This window comes from Neodiprion pinetum, chromosome 7 (genome assembly GCF_021155775.2).
Source record: "Neodiprion pinetum isolate iyNeoPine1 chromosome 7, iyNeoPine1.2, whole genome shotgun sequence".
Lineage (NCBI taxonomy): Eukaryota > Metazoa > Arthropoda > Insecta > Hymenoptera > Diprionidae > Neodiprion > Neodiprion pinetum.
Genome location: NC_060238.1, coordinates 19,440,725 through 19,460,882, shown reverse-complemented (window position 1 = coordinate 19,460,882; position 20,158 = coordinate 19,440,725). Strand labels below are relative to the sequence as shown.

The window sequence follows — 20,158 nt, the reverse complement described above, 5'->3', positions numbered from 1 at the left end:
ATACCAATCGAATCGGAGACCCAAAATTTTTGGTCGAAAAATGAAGAAAAAGTAAGGCTAACTCCTTTGCATTTTTTGCAAAAATCTTCGCGATTTTCAAAAGTGCCGGAATAAATTTATTGTAGCACTATTCCGACGTAATTCAGCGAGAGAAATCGATTCGGCGCAGTCCTAATACGCTGCAATTATTGTATAAAAAGTTACAGCCAAAAAACGGAAACCTGTGTTTTCGACATTTTTCGGCAGGTGCTTTTCTCTTCGCCATTTCTCTCCTGTTGATCCCACGCTCTTTTCGCTGCGTTTTCTGAGTTCCTGAGGGTCCAATTAGTCAGAAAAAGGTCATACCAATCGAATCCAAGACCCAAAATTTTTGGTCGAAAAATGAAGAAAAAGTAAGGCTAACCCCTTTGCATTTTTTGCGAAAATTTTCGCGATTTTCAAAAGTGCCGGAATAAATTCATTGTGGCACTATTCCGACGTAATTCAGCGAGAGAAATCGATTCAGCGCAGTCCCAATACGCTGCGATTATTGTATAAAAAGTTACAGCCAAAAAACGAAAACCTGTGTTTTCGACATTTTTCAGCAGGTGCTTTTTCCTTCGCCATTTCTCTCCTGTTGATCCCACGCTCTTTTCGCTGCGTTTTCTGAGTTCCTGAGGGTCCAATTAGTCAGGAAAAGGTCATACCAATCGAATCGGAGACCCAAAATTTTTGGTCGAAAAATGAAGAAAAAGTAAGGCTAACCCCTTTGCATTTTTTGCAAAAATCTTCGCGATTTTCAAAAGTGCCGGAATAAATTTATTGTAGCACTATTCCGACGTAATTTAGCGAGAGAAATCGATTCGGCGCAGTCCCAATATGCTGCAATTATTGTATAAAAAGTTACAGCCAAAAAACGGAAACCTGCGTTTTCGACATTTTTCAGCAGGTGCTTTTTACTTCGCCATTTCTCTCCTGTTGATCCCACGCTCTTTTCGCTGCGTTTTCTGAGTTCCTGAGGGTCGAATTAGTCAGGAAAAGGTCATACCAATCGAATCGGAGACCCAAAATTTTTGGTCGAAAAATGAAGAAAAAGTAAGGCTTACCCCTTTGCATTTTTTGCGAAAATTTTCGCGATTCACAAAAGTGCCGAAATAAATTCATTGTGGCACTATTCCGACGTAATTCAGCGAGAGAAATCGATTGGGCGCAGTCCCAATACGCTGCGATTATTGTGTGAAAAGTTACAGCCAAAAAACGGAAACCTGTGTTTTCGACATTCTTCAGCAGGTGCTTTTTCCTTCGCCATTTCTCTCCCGTTGATCCCACGCTCTTTTAGCTGCGTTTTCTGAGTTCCTGAGGGTCCAATTAGTCAGGAAAAGGTCATACCAATCGAATCGGAGACCCAAAATTTTTGGTCGAAAAATGAAGAAAAAGTAAGGCTAACCCCTTCGCATTTTTTGCAAAAATCTTCGCGATTTTCAAAAGTGCCGGAATAAATTTATTGTAGCACTATTCCGACGTAATTCAGCGAGAGAAATCGATTCGGCGCAGTCCCAATACGCTGCAATTATTGTATAAAAAGTTACAGCCAAAAAACGGAAACCTGCGTTTTCGACATTTTTCAGCAGGTGCTTTTTTCTTCGCCATTTCTCTCCTGTTGATCCCACGCTCTTTCCGCTGCGTTTTCTGAGTTCCTGAGGGTCTAATTAGTCAGGAAAAGGTCATACCAATCGAATCGGAGACCCAAAATTTTTGGTCGAAAAATGAAGAAAAAGTAAGGCTAACCCCTTTGCATTTTTTGCGAAAATTTTCGCGATTTGCAAAAGTGCTGGAATAAATTTATTGTAGCACTATTCCGACGTAATTCAGCAAGAGAAATCGATTGGGCGCAGTCCCAATACGCTGCGATTATTGTGTGAAAAGTTACAGCCAAAAAACGGAAACCTGCGTTTTCGACATTTTTCAGCAGGTGCTTTTTCCTTTGCCATTTCTCTCCCGTTGATCCCACGCTCTTTTCGCTGCGTTTTCTGAGTTCCTGAGGGTCCGATTAGTCAGGAAAAGGTCATACCAATCGAATCGGAGACCCAAAATTTTTGGTCGAAAAATGAAGAAAAAGTAAGGCTAACCCCTTTGCATTTTCTGCGAAAATCTTCGCGATTTTCTAAAGTGCCGGAATAAATTCATTGTGGCACTATTCCAACGTAATTCAGCGAGAGAAATCGATTAAGCGCGGTCCCAATACGCTGCGATTATTGTGTGAAAAGTTACAGCCAAAAAACGGAAACCTGTGTTTTCGACATTCTTCAGCAGGTGCTTTTCTCTTCGCAATTTCTCTCCTGTTGATCCCACGCTCTTTTCGCTGCGTTTTCTGAGTTCCTGAGGGTCCAATTAGTCAGGAAAAGGTCATACCAATTGAATCGGAGACCCAAAATTTTTGGTCGAAAAATGAAGAAAAAGTAAGGCTAACCCCTTTGCATTTTTTGCGAAAATTTTCGCGATCTGCAAAAGTGCTGGAATAAATTTATTGTAGCACTATTCCGACGTAATTCAGCGAGAGAAATCGATTCGGCGCAGTCCCAATACGCTGCAATTATTGTATAAAAAGTTACAGCCAAAAAACGGAAACCTGCGTTTTCGACATTTTTCAGCTGGTGCTTTTTTCTTCGCCATTTCTCTCCTGTTGATCCCACGCTCTTTTCGCTGCGTTTTCTGAGTTCCTGAGGGTCCAATTAGTCAGGAAAAGGTCATACCAATCGAATCCGAGACCCAAAATTTTTGGTCGAAAAATGAAGAAAAAGTAAGGCTAACCCCTCTGCATTTTTTGCGAAAATCTTCGCGATTTTCAAAAGTGCCAGAATAAATTCATTGTGGCACTATTCCAACGTAATTCAGCGAGAGAAACCAATTGGGCGCAGTCCCAATACGCTGCGATTATTGTGTAAAAAGTTACAGCCAAAAAACGGAAACCTGTGTTTTCGACATTCTTCAGCAGATGCTTTTTCCTTCGCCATTTCTCTCCCGTTGATCACACGCTCTTTTCGCTGCGTTTTCTGAGTTCCTGAGGGTCCAATTAGTCAGGAAAAGGTCATACCAATCGAATCGGCGACCCAAAATTTTTGGTCGAAAAATGAAGAAAAAGTAAGGCTAACCCCTTTGCATTTTTTGCAAAAATCTTCGCGATTTTCAAAAGTGCCGGAATAAATTTATTGTAGCACTATTCTGACGTAATTCAGCGAGAGAAATCGATTCGGCGCAGTCCCAATACGCTGCAATTATTGTATAAAAAGTTACAGCCAAAAAACGGAAACCTGCGTTTTCGACATTTTTCAGCAGGTGCTTTTTTCTTCGCCATTTCTCTCCTGTTGATACCACGCTCTTTTCGCTGCGTTTTCTGAGTTCCTGAGGGTCTAATTAGTCAGGAAAAGGTCATACCAATCGAATCGGAGACCCAAAATTTTTGGTCGAAAAATGAAGAAAAAGTAAGGCTAACCCCTTTGCATTTTTTGCGAAAATTTTCGCGATCCACAAAAGTGCCGGAATAAATTCATTGTGGCACTATTCCGACGTAATTCAGCGAGAGAAATCGATTGGGCGCAGTCCCAATACGCTGCGATTATTGTGTGAAAAGTTACAGCCAAAAAACGGAAACCTGTGTTTTCGACATTCTTCAGCAGGTGCTTTTTCCTTCGCCATTTCTCTCCCGTTGATCCCACGCTCTTTTAGCTGCGTTTTCTGAGTTCCTGAGGGTCCAATTAGTCAGGAAAAGGTCATACCAATCGAATCGGAGACCCAAAATTTTTGGTCGAAAAATGAAGAAAAAGTAAGGCTAACCCCTTTGCATTTTTTGTGAAAATTTTCGCGATTTTCAAAAGTGCCGGAATAAATTCATTGTGGCACTATTCCGACGTAATTCAGCGAGAGAAATCGATTCAGCGCAGTCTTAATACGCTGCGATTATTGTATAAAAAGTTACAGCCAAAAAACGAAAACCTGTGTTTTCGACATTTTTCAGCAGGTACTTTTTCCTTCGCCATTTCTCTCCTGTTGATCCCACGCTTTTTTCGCTGCGTTTTCTGAGTTCCTGAGGGTCCAATTAGTCAGGAAAAGGTCATACCAATCGAATCGGAGACCCAAAATTTTTGGTCGAAAAATGAAGAAAAAGTAAGGCTAACCCCTTTGCATTTTTTGCAAAAATCTTCGCGATTTTCAAAAGTGCCGGAATAAATTTATTGTAGCACTATTCCGACGTAATTCAGCGAGAGAAATCGATTCGGCGCAGTCCCAATACGCTGCAATTATTGTATAAAAAGTTACAGCCAAAAAACGGAAACCTGCGTTTTCGACATTTTTCAGCAGGTGCTTTTTTCTTCGCCATTTCTCTCCTGTTGATCCCACGCTCTTTTCGCTGCGTTTTCTGAGTTCCTGAGGGTCTAATTAGTCAGGAAAAGGTCATACCAATCGAATCGGAGACCCAAAATTTTTGGTCGAAAAATGAAGAAAAAGTGAGGCTAACCCCTTTGCATTTTTTGCGAAAATTTTCGCGATTCACAAAAGTGCCGAAATAAATTCATTGTGGCACTATTCCGACGTAATTCAGCGAGAGAAATCGATTGGGCGCAGTCCCAATACGCTGCGATTATTGTGTGAAAAGTTACAGCCAAAAAACGAAAACCTGTGTTTTCGACATTTTTCAGCAGGTACTTTTTCCTTCGCCATTTCTCTCCTGTTGATCCCACGCTCTTTTCGCTGCGTTTTCTGAGTTCCTGAGGGTCCAATTAGTCAGGAAAAGGTCATACCAATCGAATCGGCGACCCAAAATTTTTGGTCGAAAAATGAAGAAAAAGTAAGGCTAACCCCTTTGCATTTTTTGCAAAAATCTTCGCGATTTTCAAAAGTGCCGGAATAAATTTATTGTAGCACTATTCTGACGTAATTCAGCGAGAGAAATCGATTCGGCGCAGTCCCAATACGCTGCAATTATTGTATAAAAAGTTACAGCCAAAAAACGGAAACCTGCGTTTTCGACATTTTTCAGCAGGTGCTTTTTTCTTCGCCATTTCTCTCCTGTTGATACCACGCTCTTTTCGCTGCGTTTTCTGAGTTCCTGAGGGTCTAATTAGTCAGGAAAAGGTCATACCAATCGAATCGGAGACCCAAAATTTTTGGTCGAAAAATGAAGAAAAAGTAAGGCTAACCCCTTTGCATTTTTTGCGAAAATTTTCGCGATCCACAAAAGTGCCGGAATAAATTCATTGTGGCACTATTCCGACGTAATTCAGCGAGAGAAATCGATTGGGCGCAGTCCCAATACGCTGCGATTATTGTGTGAAAAGTTACAGCCAAAAAACGGAAACCTGTGTTTTCGACATTCTTCAGCAGGTGCTTTTTCCTTCGCCATTTCTCTCCCGTTGATCCCACGCTCTTTTAGCTGCGTTTTCTGAGTTCCTGAGGGTCCAATTAGTCAGGAAAAGGTCATACCAATCGAATCGGAGACCCAAAATTTTTGGTCGAAAAATGAAGAAAAAGTAAGGCTAACCCCTTTGCATTTTTTGTGAAAATTTTCGCGATTTTCAAAAGTGCCGGAATAAATTCATTGTGGCACTATTCCGACGTAATTCAGCGAGAGAAATCGATTCAGCGCAGTCTTAATACGCTGCGATTATTGTATAAAAAGTTACAGCCAAAAAACGAAAACCTGTGTTTTCGACATTTTTCAGCAGGTACTTTTTCCTTCGCCATTTCTCTCCTGTTGATCCCACGCTTTTTTCGCTGCGTTTTCTGAGTTCCTGAGGGTCCAATTAGTCAGGAAAAGGTCATACCAATCGAATCGGAGACCCAAAATTTTTGGTCGAAAAATGAAGAAAAAGTAAGGCTAACCCCTTTGCATTTTTTGCAAAAATCTTCGCGATTTTCAAAAGTGCCGGAATAAATTTATTGTAGCACTATTCCGACGTAATTCAGCGAGAGAAATCGATTCGGCGCAGTCCCAATACGCTGCAATTATTGTATAAAAAGTTACAGCCAAAAAACGGAAACCTGCGTTTTCGACATTTTTCAGCAGGTGCTTTTTTCTTCGCCATTTCTCTCCTGTTGATCCCACGCTCTTTTCGCTGCGTTTTCTGAGTTCCTGAGGGTCTAATTAGTCAGGAAAAGGTCATACCAATCGAATCGGAGACCCAAAATTTTTGGTCGAAAAATGAAGAAAAAGTGAGGCTAACCCCTTTGCATTTTTTGCGAAAATTTTCGCGATTCACAAAAGTGCCGAAATAAATTCATTGTGGCACTATTCCGACGTAATTCAGCGAGAGAAATCGATTGGGCGCAGTCCCAATACGCTGCGATTATTGTGTGAAAAGTTACAGCCAAAAAACGAAAACCTGTGTTTTCGACATTTTTCAGCAGGTACTTTTTCCTTCGCCATTTCTCTCCTGTTGATCCCACGCTCTTTTCGCTGCGTTTTCTGAGTTCCTGAGGGTCCAATTAGTCAGGAAAAGGTCATACCAATCGAATCGGAGACCCAAAATTTTTGGTCGAAAAATGAAGAAAAAGTAAGGCTAACCCCTTTGCATTTTTTGCAAAAATCTTCGCGATTTTCAAAAGTGCCGGAATAAATTTATTGTAGCACTATTCCGACGTAATTCAGCGAGAGAAATCGATTCGGCGCAGTCCCAATACGCTGCAATTATTGTATGAAAAGTTACAGCCAAAAAACGGAAACCTGCGTTTTCGACATTTTTCAGCAGGTGCTTTTTTCTTCGCCATTTCTCTCCTGTTGATCCCACGCTCTTTTCGCTGCGTTTTCTGAGTTCCTGAGGGTCTAATTAGTCAGGAAAAGGTCATACCAATCGAATCGGAGACCCAAAATTTTTGGTCGAAAAATGAAGAAAAAGTGAGGCTAACCCCTTTGCATTTTTTGCGAAAATTTTCGCGATTCACAAAAGTGCCGAAATAAATTCATTGTGGCACTATTCCGACGTAATTCAGCGAGAGAAATCGATTGGGCGCAGTCCCAATACGCTGCGATTATTGTGTGAAAAGTGACAGCCAAAAAACGGAAACCTGTGTTTTCGACATTCTTCAGCAGGTGCTTTTTCCTTCGCCATTTCTCTCCCGTTGATCCCACGCTCTTTTAGCTGCGTTTTCTGAGTTCCTGAGGGTCAAATTAGTCAGGAAAAGGTCATACCAATCGAATCGGAGACCCAAAATTTTTGGTCGAAAAATGAAGAAAAAGTAAGGCTAACCCCTTTGCATTTTTTGCAAAAATCTTCGCGATTTTCAAAAGTGCCGGAATAAATTTATTGTAGCACTATTCCAACGTAATTCAGCAAGAGAAATCAATTGGGCGCAGTCCCAATACGCTGCGATTATTGTATAAAAAGTTACAGCCAAAAAACGGAAACCTGTGTTTTCGACATTCTTCAGCAGATGCTTTTTCCTTCGCTATTTCTCTCCCGTTGATCACACGCTCTTATCGCTGCGTTTTCTGAGTTCCTGAGGGTCCAATTAGTCAGGAAAAGGTCGTACGAATTGAATCGGAGACCCAAAATTTTTGGTCGAAAAATGAAGAAAAAGTAAGGCTAACCCCTTTGCATTTTTTGCGAAAATCTTCGCAATTTGCAAAAGTGCCGGAATAAATTCATTGTGGCACTATTCCAACGTAATTCAGCGAGAGAAATCGATTGGGCGCAGTCCCAATACGCTGCGATTATTGTGTAAAAAGTTACAGCCAAAAAACGGAAACCTGTGTTTTCGACATTTTTCAGCAGGTGCTTTTTCCTTTGCCATTTCTCTCCTGTTGATCCCACGCTCTTTCCGCTGCGTTTTCTGATTTCCTGAGGGTCCAATCAGTCAGGTAAGGTCATACCAATCGAATCGGAGACCCAAAATTCTTGGTTGAAAAATGAAGAAAAAGTAAGGCTAACCCCTCTGCATTTTTGCGAAAATTTGAGCGATTCTCAAAAGTGCCGGAATAAATTCATTGTGGCACTATTCCGACGTAATTCAGCAAGATAAATCGATTGGGCACAGTCCCAATACGCTGCGATTATTGTGTAAAAAGTTACAGACAAAAAACGGAAACCTGTGTTTTCGACATTCTTCAGCAGATGCTTTTTCCTTCGCCATTCCTCTCCCGTTGATCACACGCTCTTTCCGCTGCGTTTTCTGAGTTCCTGAGGGTCCAATTAGTCAGGAAAAGGTCATACGAATCGAATCGGAGACCCAAAATTTTTGGTCGAAAAATGAAGAAAAAGTAAGGCAAACCCCTTTGCATTTTTTGCGAAAATCTTCGCGATTTTCAAAAGTGCCGGAATAAATTCATTGTGGCACTATTCCAACGTAATTCAGCGAGAGAAATCAATTGGGCGCAGTCCCAATACGCTGCGATTATTGTGTAAAAAGTTACAGCCAAAAAACGGAAACCCGTGTTTTCGACATTCTTCAGCAGATGCTTTTTCCTCCGCCATTTCTTTCTCGTTGATCACACGCTCTATTCGCTGCGTTTTCTGAGTTCCTGAGGGTCCAATTAGTCAGAAAAAGGTCATACCATTCGAATCGGAGACCCAAAATACTAGGTCCAAAATTGAAGAAAAAGTAAGGCTAACCCCTTTGCATTTTTTGCGAAAATCTTCGCGATTTGCAAAAGTGCCGGAATAAATTCATTGTGGCACTATTCCAACGTAATTCAGCGAGAGAAATCGATTGGGCGCAGTCCCAATACGCTGCGATTATTGTGTAAAAAGTTACAGCCAAAAAACGGAAACCTGTGTTTTCGACATTTTTCAGCAGGTGCTTTTTCCTTTGCCATTTCTCTCCTGTTGATCCCACGCTCTTTCCGCTGCGTTTTCTGATTTCCTGAGGGTCCAATCAGTCAGGAAAAGGTCATACCAATCGATTCGGAGACCCAAAATTTTTGGTCGAAAAATGAAGAAAAAGTAAGGCTAACTCCTTTGCATTTTTTGCAAAAATCTTCGCGATTTTCAAAAGTGCCGGAATAAATTTATTGTAGCACTATTCCGACGTAATTCAGCGAGAGAAATCGATTCGGCGCAGTCCTAATACGCTGCAATTATTGTATAAAAAGTTACAGCCAAAAAACGGAAACCTGTGTTTTCGACATTTTTCGGCAGGTGCTTTTCTCTTCGCCATTTCTCTCCTGTTGATCCCACGCTCTCTCCGCTGCGTTTTCTGAGTTCCTGAGGGTCCAATTAGTCAGAAAAAGGTCATACCAATCGAATCCAAGACCCAAAATTTTTGGTCGAAAAATGAAGAAAAAGTAAGGCTAACCCCTTTGCATTTTTTGCGAAAATTTTCGCGATTCTCAAAAGTGCCGGAATAAATTCATTGTGGCACTATTCCGACGTAATTCAGCGAGAGAAATCGATTCAGCGCAGTCCCAATACGCTGCGATTATTGTATAAAAAGTTACAGCCAAAAAACGAAAACCTGTGTTTTCGACATTTTTCAGCAGGTGCTTTTTCCTTCGCCATTTCTCTCCTGTTGATCCCACGCTCCTTTCGCTGCGTTTTCTGAGTTCCTGAGGGTCCAATTAGTCAGGAAAAGGTCATACCAATCGAATCGGAGACCCAAAATTTTTGGTCGAAAAATGAAGAAAAAGTGAGGCTAACCCCTTTGCATTTTTTGCGAAAATTTTCGCGATTCACAAAAGTGCCGAAATAAATTCATTGTGGCACTATTCCGACGTAATTCAGCGAGAGAAATCGATTGGGCGCAGTCCCAATACGCTGCGATTATTGTGTGAAAAGTTACAGCCAAAAAACGAAAACCTGTGTTTTCGACATTTTTCAGCAGGTACTTTTTCCTTCGCCATTTCTCTCCTGTTGATCCCACGCTCTTTTCGCTGCGTTTTCTGAGTTCCTGAGGGTCCAATTAGTCAGGAAAAGGTCATACCAATCGAATCGGAGACCCAAAATTTTTGGTCGAAAAATGAAGAAAAAGTAAGGCTAACCCCTTTGCATTTTTTGCAAAAATCTTCGCGATTTTCAAAAGTGCCGGAATAAATTTATTGTAGCACTATTCCGACGTAATTCAGCGAGAGAAATCGATTCGGCGCAGTCCCAATACGCTGCAATTATTGTATGAAAAGTTACAGCCAAAAAACGGAAACCTGCGTTTTCGACATTTTTCAGCAGGTGCTTTTTTCTTCGCCATTTCTCTCCTGTTGATCCCACGCTCTTTTCGCTGCGTTTTCTGAGTTCCTGAGGGTCTAATTAGTCAGGAAAAGGTCATACCAATCGAATCGGAGACCCAAAATTTTTGGTCGAAAAATGAAGAAAAAGTGAGGCTAACCCCTTTGCATTTTTTGCGAAAATTTTCGCGATTCACAAAAGTGCCGAAATAAATTCATTGTGGCACTATTCCGACGTAATTCAGCGAGAGAAATCGATTGGGCGCAGTCCCAATACGCTGCGATTATTGTGTGAAAAGTTACAGCCAAAAAACGGAAACCTGTGTTTTCGACATTCTTCAGCAGGTGCTTTTTCCTTCGACATTTCTCTCCCGTTGATCCCACGCTCTTTTAGCTGCGTTTTCTGAGTTCCTGAGGGTCCAATTAGTCAGGAAAAGGTCATACCAATCGAATCGGAGACCCAAAATTTTTGGTCGAAAAATGAAGAAAAAGTAAGGCTAACCCCTTTGCATTTTTTGCAAAAATCTTCGCGATTTTCAAAAGTGCCGGAATAAATTTATTGTAGCACTATTCCAACGTAATTCAGCAAGAGAAATCAATTGGGCGCAGTCCCAATACGCTGCGATTATTGTGTAAAAAGTTACAGCCAAAAAACGGAAACCTGTGTTTTCGACATTCTTCAGCAGATGCTTTTTCCTTCGCTATTTCTCTCCCGTTGATCACACGCTCTTATCGCTGCGTTTTCTGAGTTCCTGAGGGTCCAATTAGTCAGGAAAAGGTCATACGAATTGAATCGGAGACCCAAAATTTTTGGTCGAAAAATGAAGAAAAAGTAAGGCTAACCCCTTTGCATTTTTTGCGAAAATCTTCGCAATTTGCAAAAGTGCCGGAATAAATTCATTGTGGCACTATTCCAACGTAATTCAGCGAGAGAAATCGATTGGGCGCAGTCCCAATACGCTGCGATTATTGTGTAAAAAGTTACAGCCAAAAAACGGAAACCTGTGTTTTCGACATTTTTCAGCAGGTGCTTTTTCCTTTGCCATTTCTCTCCTGTTGATCCCACGCTCTTTCCGCTGCGTTTTCTGATTTCCTGAGGGTCCAATCAGTCAGGTAAGGTCATACCAATCGAATCGGAGACCCAAAATTTTTGGTCGAAAAATGAAGAAAAAGTAAGGCTAACCCCTTTGCATTTTTTGCGAAAATCTTCGCGATTTTCGAAAGTGCCGGAATAAATTCGTCGTGGCACTATTCCAACGTAATTCAGCGTGAGAAATCGATTCGGCGCAGTCCCAATACGCTGCGATTATTGTGTAAAAAGTTACAGCCAAAAAACGGAAACCCGTGTTTTCGACATTCTTCAGCAGATGCTTTTTCCTCCGCCATTTCTCTCCCGTTGATCCCACGCTCTTTTAGCTGCGTTTTCTGAGTTCCTGAGGGTCCAATTAGTCAGAAAAAGGTCATACCATTCGAATCGGAGACCCAAAATTCTAGGTCGAAAATTGATGAAAAAGTAAGGCTAACCCCTTTGCATTTTTTGCGAAAATCTTCGCGATTTGCAAAAGTGCCGGAATAAATTCATTGTGGCACTATTCCAACGTAATTCAGCGAGAGAAATCGATTGGGCGCAGTCCCAATACGCTGCGATTATTGTGTAAAAAGTTACAGCCAAAAAACGGAAACCTGTGTTTTCGACATTTTTCAGCAGGTGCTTTTTCCTTTGCCATTTCTCTCCTGTTGATCCCACGCTCTTTCCGCTGCGTTTTCTGATTTCCTGAGGGTCCAATCAGTCAGGAAAAGGTCATACCAATCGAATCGGAGACCCAAAATTTTTGGTCGAAAAATGAAGAAAAAGTAAGGCTAACTCCTTTGCATTTTTTGCAAAAATCTTCGCGATTTCCAAAAGTGCCGGAATAAATTTATTGTAGCACTATTCCGACGTAATTCAGCGAGAGAAATCGATTCGGCGCAGTCCTAATACGCTGCAATTATTGTATAAAAAGTTACAGCCAAAAAACGGAAACCTGTGTTTTCGACATTTTTCGGCAGGTGCTTTTCTCTTCGCCATTTCTCTCCTGTTGATCCCACGCTCTCTCCGCTGCGTTTTCTGAGTTCCTGAGGGTCCAATTAGTCAGAAAAAGGTCATACCAATCGAATCCAAGACCCAAAATTTTTGGTCGAAAAATGAAGAAAAAGTAAGGCTAACCCCTTTGCATTTTTTGCGAAAATTTTCGCGATTCTCAAAAGTGCCGGAATAAATTCATTGTGGCACTATTCCGACGTAATTCAGCGAGAGAAATCGATTCAGCGCAGTCCCAATACGCTGCGATTATTGTATAAAAAGTTACAGCCAAAAAACGAAAACCTGTGTTTTCGACATTTTTCAGCAGGTGCTTTTTCCTTCGCCACTTCTCTCCTGTTGATCCCACGCTCTTTTCGCTGCGTTTTCTGAGTTCCTGAGGGTCCAATTAGTCAGAAAAAGGTCATACCAATCGAATCCAAGACCCAAAATTTTTGGTCGAAAAATGAAGAAAAAGTAAGGCTAACCCCTTTGCATTTTTTGCGAAAATTTTCGCGATTTTCAAAAGTGCCGGAATAAATTCATTGTGGCACTATTCCGACGTAATTCAGCGAGAGAAATCGATTCAGCGCAGTCCCAATACGCTGCGATTATTGTATAAAAAGTTACAGCCAAAAAACGAAAACCTGTGTTTTCGACATTTTTCAGCAGGTGCTTTTTCCTTCGCCATTTCTCTCCTGTTGATCCCACGCTCTTTTCGCTGCGTTTTCTGAGTTCCTGAGGGTCCAATTAGTCAGGAAAAGGTCATACCAATCGAATCGGAGACCCAAAATTTTTGGTCGAAAAATGAAGAAAAAGTAAGGCTAACCCCTTTGCATTTTTTGCAAAAATCTTCGCGATTTTCAAAAGTGCCGGAATAAATTTATTGTAGCACTATTCCGACGTAATTTAGCGAGAGAAATCGATTCGGCGCAGTCCCAATATGCTGCAATTATTGTATAAAAAGTTACAGCCAAAAAACGGAAACCTGCGTTTTCGACATTTTTCAGCAGGTGCTTTTTACTTCGCCATTTCTCTCCTGTTGATCCCACGCTCTTTTCGCTGCGTTTTCTGAGTTCCTGAGGGTCTAATTAGTCAGGAAAAGGTCATACCAATCGAATCGGAGACCCAAAATTTTTGGTCGAAAAATGAAGAAAAAGTAAGGCTTACCCCTTTGCATTTTTTGCGAAAATTTTCGCGATTCACAAAAGTGCCGAAATAAATTCATTGTGGCACTATTCCGACGTAATTCAGCGAGAGAAATCGATTGGGCGCAGTCCCAATACGCTGCGATTATTGTGTGAAAAGTTACAGCCAAAAAACGGAAACCTGTGTTTTCGACATTCTTCAGCAGGTGCTTTTTCCTTCGCCATTTCTCTCCCGTTGATCCCACGCTCTTTTAGCTGCGTTTTCTGAGTTCCTGAGGGTCCAATTAGTCAGGAAAAGGTCATACCAATCGAATCGGAGACCCAAAATTTTTGGTCGAAAAATGAAGAAAAAGTAAGGCTAACCCCTTCGCATTTTTTGCAAAAATCTTCGCGATTTTCAAAAGTGCCGGAATAAATTTATTGTAGCACTATTCCGACGTAATTCAGCGAGAGAAATCGATTCGGCGCAGTCCCAATACGCTGCAATTATTGTATAAAAAGTTACAGCCAAAAAACGGAAACCTGCGTTTTCGACATTTTTCAGCAGGTGCTTTTTTCTTCGCCATTTCTCTCCTGTTGATCCCACGCTCTTTCCGCTGCGTTTTCTGAGTTCCTGAGGGTCTAATTAGTCAGGAAAAGGTCATACCAATCGAATCGGAGACCCAAAATTTTTGGTCGAAAAATGAAGAAAAAGTAAGGCTAACCCCTTTGCATTTTTTGCGAAAATTTTCGCGATTTGCAAAAGTGCTGGAATAAATTTATTGTAGCACTATTCCGACGTAATTCAGCAAGAGAAATCGATTGGGCGCAGTCCCAATACGCTGCGATTATTGTGTGAAAAGTTACAGCCAAAAAACGGAAACCTGCGTTTTCGACATTTTTCAGCAGGTGCTTTTTCCTTTGCCATGTCTCTCCCGTTGATCCCACGCTCTTTTCGCTGCGTTTTCTGAGTTCCTGAGGGTCCGATTAGTCAGGAAAAGGTCATACCAATCGAATCGGAGACCCAAAATTTTTGGTCGAAAAATGAAGAAAAAGTAAGGCTAACCCCTTTGCATTTTCTGCGAAAATCTTCGCGATTTTCTAAAGTGCCGGAATAAATTCATTGTGGCACTATTCCAACGTAATTCAGCGAGAGAAATCGATTAAGCGCGGTCCCAATACGCTGCGATTATTGTGTGAAAAGTTACAGCCAAAAAACGGAAACCTGTGTTTTCGACATTCTTCAGCAGGTGCTTTTCTCTTCGCAATTTCTCTCCTGTTGATCCCACGCTCTTTTCGCTGCGTTTTCTGAGTTCCTGAGGGTCCAATTAGTCAGGAAAAGGTCATACCAATTGAATCGGAGACCCAAAATTTTTGGTCGAAAAATGAAGAAAAAGTAAGGCTAACCCCTTTGCATTTTTTGCGAAAATTTTCGCGATCTGCAAAAGTGCTGGAATAAATTTATTGTAGCACTATTCCGACGTAATTCAGCGAGAGAAATCGATTCGGCGCAGTCCCAATACGCTGCAATTATTGTATAAAAAGTTACAGCCAAAAAACGGAAACCTGCGTTTTCGACATTTTTCAGCAGGTGCTTTTTTCTTCGCCATTTCTCTCCTGTTGATCCCACGCTCTTTTCGCTGCGTTTTCTGAGTTCCTGAGGGTCCAATTAGTCAGGAAAAGGTCATACCAATCGAATCCGAGACCCAAAATTTTTGGTCGAAAAATGAAGAAAAAGTAAGGCTAACCCCTTTGCATTTTTTGCGAAAATTTTCGCGATATTGAAAAGTGCTAGAATTAATTCCTTGATGCACTATTTCGACGTAATCTTGCGAGAGAAATCGATCGGGCGCAGTCCCAATACGCTGCGATCAACGCATCTCAAGTTACAGTCAGAAAACGAGAACATGGGTTTTCGACATTTTTCAGCTGGTGCTTTTCCCTTCGTAATGTCTCTCCTGTTGATCCCACGCACTTTTCGCTGCGTTCGTCGAGTTTCTGGGGGTCCAATTAGTCAGAAAAGGGTGATACTGATCGAATCTGAGACCGAAAATTTCCGGCCAAAAAATGAAAAAAAAGTAAGGCTAACCCCTTTGCATTTTTTGCGAAAATTCTCGCGATTTTGAAAAGTGCCAGAATAAATTCTTTGATGCACCATGCCGACGTTATTCTGCGAGAGAAATCGATTGGGCGCAGTCCCAATACGCTGCGATCAACGCATCTCAAGTTACAGTCAGAAAACGAGAACATGGGTTTTCGACATTTTTCAGCTGGTGCTTTTCCCTCCGTAATGTCTCTCCTATTGATCCCACGCACTTTTCGCTGCGTTTGTCGAGTTCCTGGGGGTCCAATTAGTCAGAAAAGGTTAATCATAATTGAACCCGAGACCACATACTTCCGGTCAAATAATGGAAAAAAGTAGGGCTTACCCCTTTGCATTTTTGGCGAAAATTTTCGAAATTTAAGAAGTGCTGGAATAGATTCTTGGATGCACTATTCCGACGTAATTTTGCGAGAGGAATCGATAGGGCGCAGTCCCAATACGCTGAGATCAACGCATCTGAACTTACAGCCTAAAAACGAGAACCAGTGTTTTTCACGATGACTCACAAGCAATATCTGGATAACAATGGAGCCACATCGTCACCTATCGGAACAATATGTTCAACGCTAATGAATTTTGACGGTCACGCCCCTATGCAATTACCGTAGCAAATCTTATTCTTCCAATTTGCATGAAACCAAAAAATCGTGTCACCAGCACATACGAACCTTTGCTCCTAATTATACTGTTATTTAATTTTAACGTTTCTAACTACATTTTCATGTTTTAAGTCTAGGTACGATGAACACAAAATATACGCCCTTTTGCTGGTTTAAACAGCAAAAGGTCGTAAGATGACATTTACGAGCTTATGCCCTTAGAGACTCGATGTATACCTGTGCCAAACTCGGAGCCGAAGACAGGCGGATAAACAAAGCAGTGTTTATTGAATGGCGTTGAATGTCTAAAGAATATCAAGATCCAGTACTGATAGTTATATATTCCATGAGCATCGAATAGAGTAGCGTAATTTCAAACGTTTTTATTCATACGTTTTGAGACTACATTACATCGTATTTCACAATAAGCTTTTACAATAAGTGAAAATGGCGATGCAGATCAATGAATTAGGCGCTTTCACTGATTTCCGATTCTTCCTTGTGATAAACTTTGAATTCTTTCAAGTACGCATTCGGCAGATCGGCGATGTTGAAGTTCGATGGTTTGTCCAGCGGGAATCCCAGAGGCTTGTCCAAAATTTTCTTGTCTCCGAACATCGCAGAATGATAATGGTACATGCTTTTCTCGGCGTAGGGAGTAACGTGGACGAAGAACTGGAAGGGCACACCCTCCGGGGATCCCTGAGGGATAACCAGGCGCTCCGGATATTTGTGAGGGTACTTGGGAATCTCTTCACCCGTGATAGCTCTCTCGATTTCCCGGTAGAATACATCGCTGCTCACTGGGTCGCACCCTACGTATTCAGATTCGCCACTGATGCGTCTAATTTTGTTGATCCCGGGTTGGACTGAAATTGAACGAAGAGACGATGTAACAGTCATCGAACTGAAACCCTGTATATATAATCAGCGAATTATACTAACGATCAACGCCCCATGCGTCCAGAAGTATGAACTGGTCGTAGTACTTGGTGAGATCAATCTCTTCGTGGTTGGAATCATATTTCGGTCACATGTAGATGCTCAAGTAGCCCTGTATGGCTGCCTTGCTGTTCACAGTGATGTGGTAGGTGTAAGGCTTGTGATTCAACCGGTATCGACGAGCCTTGATCAAAGTTTTGTCGTGCTTTCACCGCAGCCGAGATCAGGTAGTCGACATCATCGAAATACGTCTCAACCTTGTCGACAGCCACTGATTCTATCTTTACGTCGGGGAAGGCCAAGTCTTTGTACGTGTACTTTGGCAGGTATGACACGAATCTGGAAGAAAAGAACATTGATGGCATCTATCCGACAATTGCACGCGCTCTGGCCAACAATGAATCTTCTGCAATCTCCGGTCCAAGAAAATCACGCCATTTATTCATTAATACGTTTGGTGATCAATATTGCGTCGCATTCTGCGTTTGCGCAATTGCTAGCCAGCCAGAAGTGCTCAGTAGAATTATGGATAATGAACACTAACTTCTTGTGGTAGCTCATGATCTTCTTGACAAGACTCCAGTACATCGGGTCACGTAGGCTCAGGCCGTAGACCTGCATGATGCTCGGCACAACGTCGTATTTGCCACGAGGCGCCGGGCTGAAGCCGAGCACGTCTCTAGCGAGCAGCTCGTAATTGCCGTACAAATCATGGTTGACGGAGTCAGCGTTTCCTTGGATGAGATTACCGAGAACCTCGATACCACTTCGAGTGCGAATAGATTCGAATGTTGCATTTTTGTGAAAGACGAATCCCGAATTGATTGCCGACGCGAAAAGTTGTTCAAGATTGCGAAGCTCCTGTTGAAAAATCAAATGGTAACTCGACGACTGGATCGACAGGTTCAAGTGGAAAATGATTACTGATGGACGTGCATTCAAGTCCAAAATCGGTTACCTTGATCAAGCCGAGCTTATGATTGGGAAGCATGGCGTCGTCGCTTCGGTGAGGGACCGGCAAACCGTTGTGATAGCTCATGCTAGGATGGTAACCGTGCGGGATCGGATAACTCCAGTCGAAATCTTCGATCTCCCCCAAGCCGTTACTGAACCGTTCCATGTTGTAGCGGGCAAGCTGGAGCCTCAATGCAAAGAAATATACTTCACCACGTTTTGGGAAGTGTGGTCCAAATTCTCCAGATTTCATCCAGAATGGATGACTAAGTTGAGAGAAGTAATATATTTCATTGGAATATACGTCCTCGGTGAAGTAACGAAGTTTATATTCGTCGGGGGAGCAGCACTCCGAGGACGGGATAGAATCATTATCCGGAATGATAATTGCACCATCGGATGACGCCACGGTCTTGGTGGGATCCGAAAATAGCGAAAATGAACACTGGTTAGTAAAGCCGTATACGTGAGAGACATTCGAGGCCACGTAGAGCTTGAACGAGTGATTGACTGACTCACCGTTGTAGAGTTTCGCATCGTAAGCAGTTCGGATAACTTCGTTCTTGAAGAAGAGATGGGGATATAACTCGTGGAGAGAAGGAAGTCGGATTCGAAAGGTTTCAGGGTAGCGGATTACGGCGACGCTGAAGGCGTAAACGTACATTCCCTCGTTAACGTGGATTCGAGCCCAAGCGGCAGTCTTGCAGAAGGTATCAAAGTCCTTGGAGTGATAAAGTACCTTGAAAAGAGCTATGGCCTCGTGCAGGTGGTCCGAGTGGAAAATCGAAAAGATTTTTCCACGAGACAGCATCCCGCGCTGATGCAGTGCCAGCAATTCTTTAACGGCATCCTAGGAAAATTATCGCTGTAGTCCGAGGTCCAGAGAAAAACAAGGTGACGTAATTTCTCACCTGATTTGAGTAACAATTCAAGTCCACTCCAATCTTGTATGACTTTCCCAGGGCGTAGAGCTCAGGTTTAAGTTCCGGCTGATCGACGCGCCACAGCAAGTCGAAAACCTTCTGCTGCTTAACGAGGAACTCCTTGCTAGCCTTCGTCATCTTGGAGCAGTCACTGTCGTTGATGACCAAATTCACTTTCGCCCACGTTTTATACTGAGTCTGTCGCATTGTTGTCAGTTATCTTTGACCTAAAAAAGCCATCGGCAAGGCAACCGTTCCAATCCAAAAATTCACAGAGACGTAAACAATCTATAAAGTCAATTCGTTTTTTGAATTCGTAAGATATTAGATTATCAATGAAAATTCATACTTTTATTATAACCTCATAACGCGAAAACAGATATGAACAAGACAAAGATAATCAAGCCGTAATCAAAAATTTCCATAGATAACGTATGTTTTTGCAGTACGATAGTTATTGTTGCGTGTTGTCAAAGTTTGCAGTTATTGGCGTCGGTCAAAGTTGACGCACAAATTCATGAGAGTCGTGCAGTTTTTTTACCAGAGATTTTTTCATCACCTTGTAGTCAACTGCAATCGTACAATGCGATTAATGTCCTTCGATTCAACGTATTTCATACAACGTTACGCTCCGAAAGAAAAGTCCTTCATCGTGCGTTGCAGGTAACATATTTTAAATAATAAAAACATTATCAAAAATAAATGGGGTACGCTGAAAGTCTGAAGAACGGCGAAAAGATCACACCTTGATTTGGTAGTTGTCACAGCAAAAGATTTCGAAGAGGACTAATAAGAGGCCTCATGCTGGTGTTGTCAGAAAATTATCCTATCATTTGAATGCAGCCTTGGACCCAAGACGATCAGATATAGAATAATGATAATTTCTATTTTGGTCCTGTTCAAAATAAAGAAGTAGAGCTCCTTACAATTGGTTGGGAGACTATAACTTCTTAATCATGAGAACGTACCGTGACTTTGGATATTCCTATTTCTGCGATTCACATTCATCTATCGATTCAGGCTAGATCGAAGTATGTAATTAGACGGTATATATCTGTGTAATATGACGTATGTAATGTATGTTATAAGCGGTTGCGAAAGGCTAAGAATGATTATCGTGGTTTTTTGTGTTTCCAAGGTAGGTACCAATTATTGGGCAAACGCTCGTGGAAATCAAATCTGAAGTAAAAGCTTTCAGATTCTGAAAATCGGAGAAACAAAAGACCCAATCTTTCGATATTTATCCGGTCAGTTTTGGCAGTTTTCGAAAAAAAGCTAAAATCAATCTGAGCAGAAGCTATATCGACACAATTTCACAGTA

At 41.8% G+C, this 20,158-nt stretch overlaps 1 pseudogene; it reads right to left on the bottom strand.

The window, feature by feature from the left end:
• Nucleotides 1–16,328: 16,328 nt before the first annotated feature.
• On the bottom strand, nt 16,329–19,044 carry LOC124223723 (arylphorin subunit alpha-like; annotated as a pseudogene).
• Nucleotides 19,045–20,158: the final 1,114 nt, after the last annotated feature.